General features: G+C 48.6%; 1 long non-coding RNA gene across 1 annotated transcript; it reads left to right on the forward strand.

Moving 5' to 3' along the window:
* The first annotated feature begins 5,559 nt into the window (after nucleotides 1–5,559).
* LOC123490929 lies at nucleotides 5,560–8,587 on the forward strand. Its single transcript, XR_006661107.1, has 4 exons — nucleotides 5,560–5,603; nucleotides 6,213–6,280; nucleotides 6,760–6,889; nucleotides 8,463–8,587. It is a non-coding gene; the product is annotated as an uncharacterized LOC123490929 (long non-coding RNA).
* Nucleotides 8,588–9,232: the final 645 nt, after the last annotated feature.

A 9,232-nucleotide genomic window follows, 5' to 3' on the forward strand; every position in this document is an offset into this window, starting at 1 on the left:
CTCCACCCGGGTTACCACCTTAATTTTCTTCCACTCTGCTCACCCACACTCTCACTCAGCCTAACTAGCTCCACCTGTCCCTGCTCTGCTCAGCTCTAATTACTCACTGCTAGCTGCGCTGCATTACCCACTAACCTCTCCCAGTATTTACAGCCCTGTCTTTCAGCTCTCTCCTTTGTCAGATCGTCTGCAAAGCTCACACCCGAATCTGTTTGTTCGCGCTTCTGGCTCACCCTGGTTTTGTGACCCCCGGACCTGCCTGGTTTTTGGATACTCTTCTGCCTCAGGAGATCCAGACCTGCTTCTGCCATTACGACTCCCTGACTACTCTCAATCCCGGTAACTCTGACCAGCCTTCTGCCTTGCTACTACGTGATTTTGATTTCCCTTGAACTGTACTGCTGCCTGGTTTCATTCCGCCCCGTTGTGTCTGTGTTTCCTCCCCCAGGACTTCTGACCACCAACCACCGCGTCATCGACGCATCGCTGCCACTGGGGGAGGCACAGACCCAGCACATCCGGACGGGATAACCCCTGGAGCCTTCACTCACTCCCTACATCCCTTTCCCCCTTAAGTTTAAATAAACTTTCTGGTGTGACGCAATTGTGGTCCTCTTGGCCGTCCTGTCTGAACCGTGACAGTACGATCTGACCATCATGGACTCAGCTGCACACTTCCCCCGACATGGTAAACCGAAGAACCTGAGCAACCCACCGCCATGCTACGCCTGGAACACACTGAGAGAGAGCTTAGGCCGCATGAGGGGCGACATCCACCCTCTCTGCTTCAGGTTGGCCACCAACAGCATCAGCAGTTCCAGCAGCACCAGCAGCAGTCCCAGCAGCAGCAACAACAACTCGCCATGATCATTCAACTCTCACCAACCTGACCCCAGCCAGTCGCCCACCAGCCCTGCCCCCCGAGTTACCTGCCGGTCATTGCAGCCGCTGCTCCGAACCCAAGATTGAAACCCCGAGCGGTTCAACGGCGATTCAACCCAGGTCCGGCCATTCCTGACTAGCTGCCGACTTCAGTTCTCACTTGCAGCCAAGGACCTTCGCCACGGAGGGGGCTAAAGTTGGGTATGCCATCACTCACCCTGACGGGCCGAGCTCGACTCTGGGGAACAGCAGAGTTCGAACGTCAAACCCCCGCATGTGCAACCTTCGGATCCGGTTTTGCCGAGAGATGCTGAAGGTGTTTGACCTGGATTCCACCAACCGCAGAGGCGTCGTGAACTGTTCAGTCATTCGACAAGGCAGACGTACAGTCGCAGACCATTCCATCGACTTCGAACCCTGGCTAGACGAAGTTCTTGGAACACACCATCGTTGGTGGACGCGTTCTTCCATAGTTTGGTTGACTATATCAAGGACGAGTTGGTCTCCCCATGAACTGCCTTCCACTCTTGATGAAGCCATCGCACTGACTGTCAGGATCGACAGAAGGATACAGACCCGTCGGCCGTGAGAGGGGGCGCAAGGTCCACACTACCGGCGATTCGGAGAGATCCGACTGGGCTCCTGTCATCTACTGCCACTCACCCAGTTCAGCTTGATCAGTCTGAGCCTATGGAGATTGGGCGAGCCTCTCTTACCTCCTGCAGAGCGCCAGCGCCGCTTCACCTCAAACCTCTGCCTCTATTGTGGAGGTGATGGACATCTGAAGGTAACCTGCCCTTTAAAGGGCCGGAGCTCACCGGGCATAGGGGGAGTCCGGTTGAGTTCAATGACCATCCCAGTCCTCCGACCGCAAACCCCGCTGCAAGTTCACCTCCGCCTCCTGACTCAACTTTCACACCCTGGCTGCTCTGTGGATTCCTGCGCCAAGCCAACATAATGGACATCAAGCTGGCACGCCAACTGGGACTGGAGAACCTCCGTTTGACACCTCCGATCCTGGCCCGGGCACTGGAGACACTTTTGACTCCCCGGATCGGTCACTCATGTCACGGCCCCGGTCTCGATGGGTCTGTCCGAAACCATCAAGAAACTATCCAGTTTCACCTGCTCCCCTCTCCCAGGCCAACCCCTCATCCTGGGTTACCCATGGCCCGCCGAGCTTACAACCTCAGCTGCGACTGGGTGACCCGGGGGTGATCAGGGAGTGGGGAGGGGACTGCCACCGAACCTGCCTGCTTGCCGCCGCACTCACCCTCGGCCAGTACCTACTAACTCCCCGGCTCCTGACCCTCCAAGGACCCTGTGTCGATTCTGCCAAGTCCATCAGCACGTTGCAGCTCTGACCTGGGCTGTTGAGGAACAGGTGCTGGAGGCTCTCCGTAACCAGCCAGGTCCCAGCACTTGCCCAGCTGACAGCCTTTTTTGTCCCCCGAAGACCTGAGGTCCCAGGTCGTTCAGTGCCGGGACATGATCCCGCTTCAGCTTGTCACCCTGGCTCCACCCGCACTTACAACCTGTTCGCCCAGAGGTTCCTGTGGCCCTCTCTGAGGAAGGATGTACGGGGAGTTCGTCCACAAGCCTGCCCCATCTGGGCAACCAACACAAGTCGTCCCTGCCAGCCCCCAGCCGGATTGCTGCAGCCCCTGCCTGTGCCCAGGAGTCCTGCTGGTCCCTGTGCGCCTTGTCCTCCTCCTCCACGGCTGGTCGATGGTGGTCTGGTTTACACCGTCCGCGCCTGCTTCGGTCCCAGAGACGGAGGGGTAGGGTCTCCAGTACCTCATTGACTGGGGAGGGCTATGGACCCTGAGGAAAGGACCCGGGTGCCAGCTAGTCGGATTGTGGATAGGACTCTCATCACCTTTCCACCAACCCGGCATCCTGATCAACCTGCAATCCGGTAGGGGGCCGCCCCAGAGGGGTCTCTAACCGTCCTGCCCGCTCGGCTTCCTGTCCTGTGCCTGATCCGGTCTCGGGACCTGTCCCATCTCCCGACCACGGCCCTCCGGCTTCCTCCGAGGATGAGACGTTCACTCGGGACCGTTCGGAGGAGTTCTAGCCCTCCTCCGGCTCCCTCCCGCCCGGCGTGGTGTTGCTCTTGGGACTTCTGGGGCGTCCCTTGGGGGGGTTCTGTCACCCTGAGCCTCTCACTCCACCGGGTTACCACCTTAATTTTCTTCCACTCTGCTCACCACTCTCTCTACTCAGCCTAACTAGCTCCACCTGTCCCTGCTCTGTCGGCTCTAATTACTCTGCCAGCTGCGCTGCATTACCCACTAACCTCTCCCAGTATTTATAGTTCCCTGTCTTTCAGCTCTCCTTTGTCAGATCGTCTGCAAAGCTCACACCCGGAACCTGTTTGCTCGCGCTTCTGGCTCACCCTGGTTTTGTGACCCGGACTGCCTGGTTTTTGGATACTCTTCTGCCTCAGGAGATCCAGACCTGCTTCTGCCATTGCGACTCTGACTACTCTTCAATCCCGGTAACTCTGACCAGCCTTCTGCCTTGCTACTACGTATTTTGGATTTCCCTTGAACTGTACTGCTGCCTGGTTTCATTCCGCCCCGTTGTGTCTGTGTTTCTCCCCCCAGGACTTCTGGACCACCAACCACCGGCGTCATCGGACGCATCGCTGCCACTGGGGAGGCACAGACCCAGCACATCGGACGGGATAACCCCTGGAGCCTTCACTCACTCCCTACATCCCTTTCCCCTTAAGTTTAAATAAACTTTCTGGTGTGACGCAATTGTGGTCCTCTTGTCGTCTGTCTGAACCGTGACACTATCACAAATTGTTTTACAGTGATGGCCATGTATTGGTATGTCAATTAGTCAGAGTAGGGGTACACAAATGTTACAACCCATTCTCAATAGTCCAGTGATGGCCATGTATTGATATGTAACAGTACAGTGAAATACGGTCTTTGTGCCCATTCTGAGACCCAAATAATGGGATGGCAACATCTTTGTATTGGTGAACTTTGTTTAAACTAGAAACAAGGCTAGCATAATTTCCAACCCTATCAGACATATCAAATGAGCCCATATTACTCTGTCACTAGTTAGAAAACCCACAAAATGTACATGTTTTGTTTAGCCCTGTAGTCTATTGTTGGTGAACGTTATTTTGGAAACTACACTATATATATTCAAAAGTATGTGGACACCCCTTTAAATTAGTGGATTCGACTATTTCAGCCACATCTGTTGCTGACAGGTGTATAAAATCGAGCACACATTGTCAGTAGACTGACCTTACTGAAGAGCTCAGTGACTTTCAACGTGGCCGGTCATAGGATGCCACCTTTCCAACAAGTCAGTTCATCAAATGCTCTGCCCTGCTAGAGCAGCCCCAGTCAACTGTAAGTGCTGTTATTGTGAAGTGGAAATGTCTAGGAGCAACAATGGCTCAGCCGCGAAATGGTAAGCCACACAAGCTCACAGAAACGGGACCACCAAGTGCTGAAGCGCGTATCTCAAAAATCGTCTGTCCTCGGCTGCAACACTCATTACTGACAGGAAGCAACATCAGCACAAGAACTGTTCGTTGGGGAGCTTCATGAAATGGGTTTCATGAAAGAGCAGCCGCACACGTTAAGCCTAAGATCACCATGCGCGAATGCCAGCGTTAGCGGCTGGAGTGGTGTAAAGCTCGCCGCCATTTTACTCTGGAGCAGTGGAAACATGTTCTCTGGAGTGATGAATCACGCTTCACCATCTGGCAGTCCGACTGACGAATCTGGGTTTGGCGGATGCCAGGAGAACACTACCTGCCTGAATGCATAGTGCCAACTGTAAAGTTCGGTGGAGGAGGAATAATGGTCTGGGGCAGTTTTTCATGGTTCGAGCTAGGCCCCTAAGTTTCATGGACACAAAAATGAATGCACGCACGACTGTAAGTCACTTTGGATAAAAGCGTCTGCTAAATGGCATATTATTATTATTATTATTATGGAAATCTTAACACTACAGCATACAATTACATTCTAGACGATTCTGTGCTTCCAACTTTGTGGCAACAGTTTGGAGAAGGCCCTTTCCTGTTTCAGCATGACAATGCCCCTGCACAAAGCGCCCAGTTCCATACAGAAATGGTTTGTCGAGATCGGTGTGGAAGAACTTTGACTGGCCTGCACAGAGCCCTGACCCCTCAACCCCATCAAACACCTTTGGGATGAATTGGAACGGCGACTGCGAGTCAGGCCTAATCGCCCAACATCAATGCCCGACCTCACTAATGCTCTTGTGGCTGAATGGAAGCAAGTCCCCGCAGCAATGTTCCAACATCTAGTGGAAAGCCTTCCCAGAAGAGTGGAGACTGTTATAGCAGCAAAGGGGGGACCAACTCCATATTAATGCCCATGATTTTGGAATGATTTGTTCGACGAGCAGATGTCCACATACTTTTGGTCATATAGTGTAGCTGCTGGAGAGGGCTTGCATTATGTCACTCGTTAGAAGAACCACAGAGTTGACATGTTTTGTGTGTAGCTTATTCCATTGTTGCTCCATTCCTCCTCTGAAACAGTTGCATTTTAATCCAAAACATCTGTGCTGCTTCTCGTTCCTCAGGCATGTGGGCATCGTTGGAAGAACGTGTTCTATTCCAGGAAATGACAACCAGAACAAGTCTGCCTCATGGTGTCTGCTACAGATACGAGCTGACCTCAAACAGTCTCAACCACTTATCCCATGCTATAAAGGTACACCGTCTTTCTGTTTAGTACCTGGAAAACTACCTTCTAATTGTTGTGAGACTTTTCTAGACCCATGGGGCGGCGCACACTGGTGGCCAGCGTCGTCCAGGGTAGGGGAGGGAATGGCCGGCAGGGATGTAGCTCAGTTGGTAGAGCATGGCATTTGCAACGCCAGGGTTGTGGGTTCAATTCCCACGGGGGGCCAGTATGAAAAAAAAAATTATTATGTATGTACTCACTAACTGTAAGTCGCTCTGGATAAGAGCGTCTGCTAAATGATTAAAATGTAAATGTACCCCGAAGAAGGCACATAGTGCTGAAACATTGCTTCTTCACAGATGATTGGGAGTATGCAGTCTGCATGTTTTAATTTTACAGAGACTAGCTAGATACTCACAGAAAAGTAGCCTAACCCATTAGCTACAGGCCTACCATTGTGGCCTATACACAAGCATATCAATCAGTCAATAACCAAGGAGAAACAGGAGTAATCCATATGTTTTTATTCTCACCATGACCAAGGCCACTCCTGTAGTTAACCTGCACTGAGAGCTTGTTTACACTAAGTTTGCTTGATCTATTTGTCTAAATGAAATTACATGTGTCTCTTTCCAGATCATCAACGGAAGTTTGGTGAAGACTACGGATCATGCCAAGCAGGAATATCCAACTTTCTGACTGAGGTATTAATTAATCTAGATATTATTTTTTAGACCTATAGTTCAGGGTTCCTCAACTGGCAGCCTGCGGACAAATTTGGCCCCCAAAGTTTAAAGAGCAACGCTGTAGAATACTGTAGAAACACCAGGAAATCAGCTCCAAGTGATCCAAGTATTCCCATGCATAATAGAGAGACACGTGATCATATACAAATGTAAGCAATGTTTGAAATTATGATGTTTTAAACATTATATATGTTTGGGCTTCTTGCGGTCAATTTGCAGTCTACAAATGATTTGTATTTATGTTCCGGCCCCGCGACACTACGCTCAAGAAAAATTGGCCCATAGCTGAATCTAGTTGATGATCCCTGCTTTAGTTTATGTGAAGCCTATGCTGGTAATACACATAATTCACAAACTTCAATGCACATCCAGTAAATCACAAACATACATCACAAACTGCCATTCTATAATGTATGTTTTGTGTTGTTTTTCTTCAGGACTTGATAATAATGGGAGCCCCTGGGACATCGTACTGGACTGGGTCTGTCCTGGTCTACAACACCTCCAGCAGGGTCCTGTCTGCCTATGTGGATGACGACAGCACTGTCCTCTATGGCAGTTACCTGGGTACGTATCTGTAATACAACATATGGCACATTAATTACATTAATAATAATATGGTTGGAGACAATCAGAAGGACTTGTCTTGTTGTCACACGTCTCATTTGTTTTTCTGCTGAGGCTGTAAGTTGGTGAAGTGTAACGTAATGGAATTTGAAGAGGAAGCATGCTTTTTGTGTGTGCTTGTGTGTTGAGAGAACATGCTCTGTGTGTGTGAACAGGAAGCTGATTGTCAGGTGCATACACACACTGTTGCACACACACACATAAGCACACACACATACGCTATTGCTCAATATTTGCTCAATTGTAGTTACTGCAAATAATGATGTTGTCTCTCTGTCAAGGGTATCCACATCAGTGTTTTTAACCGAAGTAGCGACTACAAAAATCGCCTTTTTCAAACATGCTTTTATGCATGGAAATACCATGTAGCCAGTTTTAAAACTCATATCAAAGTAATGTTGTTCGCTCATCAAGCCAGTCACAGTGTGGCTTGTTGCTCTTATCCTCTTATACAGTGGGGAAAAAAAGTATTTAGTCAGCCACCAATTGTGCAAGTTCTCCACTTAAAAAAGATGAGAGAGGCCTGTAATTTTCATCATAGGTACACGTCAACTATGACAGACAAAATGAGGAAAAAATATCCAGAAAAATCACATTGTAGGATTTTTAATGAATTTATTTGCAAATTATGGTGGAAAATAAGTATTTGGTCAATAACAAAAGTTTCTCAATACTTTGTTATATACCCTTTGTTGGCAATGACAAAGGTCAAACTTTTCTGTAAGTCTTCACAAGGTTTTCACACACTGTTGCTGGTATTTTGGCCCATTCCTCCATGCAGATCTCCTCTAGAGCAGTGATGTTTTAGGGCTGTCGCTGGGCAACACGGACTTTTCAACTCCTCCAAAGATCAACTCCCTCCAAAAATCATTTTGACCCCACAGGGTGAGATCTTGCGTGGAGCCCCAGATCGAGGGAGATTATCAGTGGTCTTGTATGTCTTCCATTTCCTAATAATTGCTCCCACAGTTGATTTCTTCAAACCAAGCTGCTTACCTATTGCAGATTCAGTCTTCCCAGCCTGGTGCAGGTCTACAATTTTGTTTCTGGTGTCCTTTGACAGCTCTTTGGTCTTGGCCATAGTGGAGTTTGGAGTGTGACTGTTTGAGGTTGTGGACAGGTGTCTTTTATACTGATAACAAGTTCAAACAGGTGCCATTAATACAGGTAACGAGTGGAGGACAGAGGAGCTCTTAAAGAAGAAGTTACAGGTCTGTGAGAGCCAGAAATCTTGCTTGTTTGTAGGTGACCAAATACTTATTTTCCACCATAATTTGCAGAATAAATTCATTGAAAATCCTACAATGTGATTTTCTGGATTTTTTCTTCTCAATTTGTCTGTCATAGTTGACGTGTACCTATGATGAAAATTACAGGCCTCTCTCATCTTTTTAAGTGGAGAACTTAGCACAATTGGTGGCTGACTAAATACTTTCTTCCCCACTGTATTAAAGTTGTACTAATGTTGTACTGGTGTTGTACTAACGTTATGATCCCTTCATTTCATCAACAGGCTACTCGGTTGGCGCTGGCCACTTCTTTCACCCTGACTCCACAGAGATCGTTGGAGGTGCGCCCCAACACAGGCAGACTGGTAAAGTAAGAGTTCATTCAATTCCTGTTTTTCCTTTTACCCTCGTCCCCATCACTCCATCACCTGCCTGTAGACAGATGCAGTACCAACACTAAGCAGGGGGGTAATAAAGTGGTAAGTACAATGCAGTATGTGTGTTTAAATCACCATCCAGACGGATGCAAAATATATGATGCATCGGGCATTCCCTCCTTCTGCTGGTGAAATGTATGTGTTGCTGAAAAGACCATGGCTGTGTCCCAAATGGCACCCTATTCCCTATAGTGTACTACTTTTGACCAGAGCCCTATGGGGGTGCCATTTGGGGGACACACACCATGTGTTGTGTTAGCTGCTCTGGTCTGTCTATTACTGTTGTAAGATCTTGTGGTGATAGGCCCTCTGTTGATTGATGGCACTAAGGCAGAAATAGCTGAAAGGATTTGGTTGTAAATATATTTACATTTAAGTAATTTAGTAGAAGCTCTTTTTCCAGAGCGACATACAGTCACTGCATTCAATCAAGGTAGATACTATGTGGGCAGGTAACTGTATATGAGCAATAGATTGATGACATATAGTTACCCTCTGCTTCTGCTATACTTACTGTATAAGTTGGTATGTCTGCTAAACTTATATAAATGTATCTCTGCAGAAAGAGGAAGTGGGGAATCATTATGTCATGAGGCAATTCAGTGCACATTTTATGG

This window comes from Coregonus clupeaformis, unplaced genomic scaffold (assembly GCF_020615455.1).
Source record: "Coregonus clupeaformis isolate EN_2021a unplaced genomic scaffold, ASM2061545v1 scaf5656, whole genome shotgun sequence".
Lineage (NCBI taxonomy): Eukaryota > Metazoa > Chordata > Actinopteri > Salmoniformes > Salmonidae > Coregonus > Coregonus clupeaformis.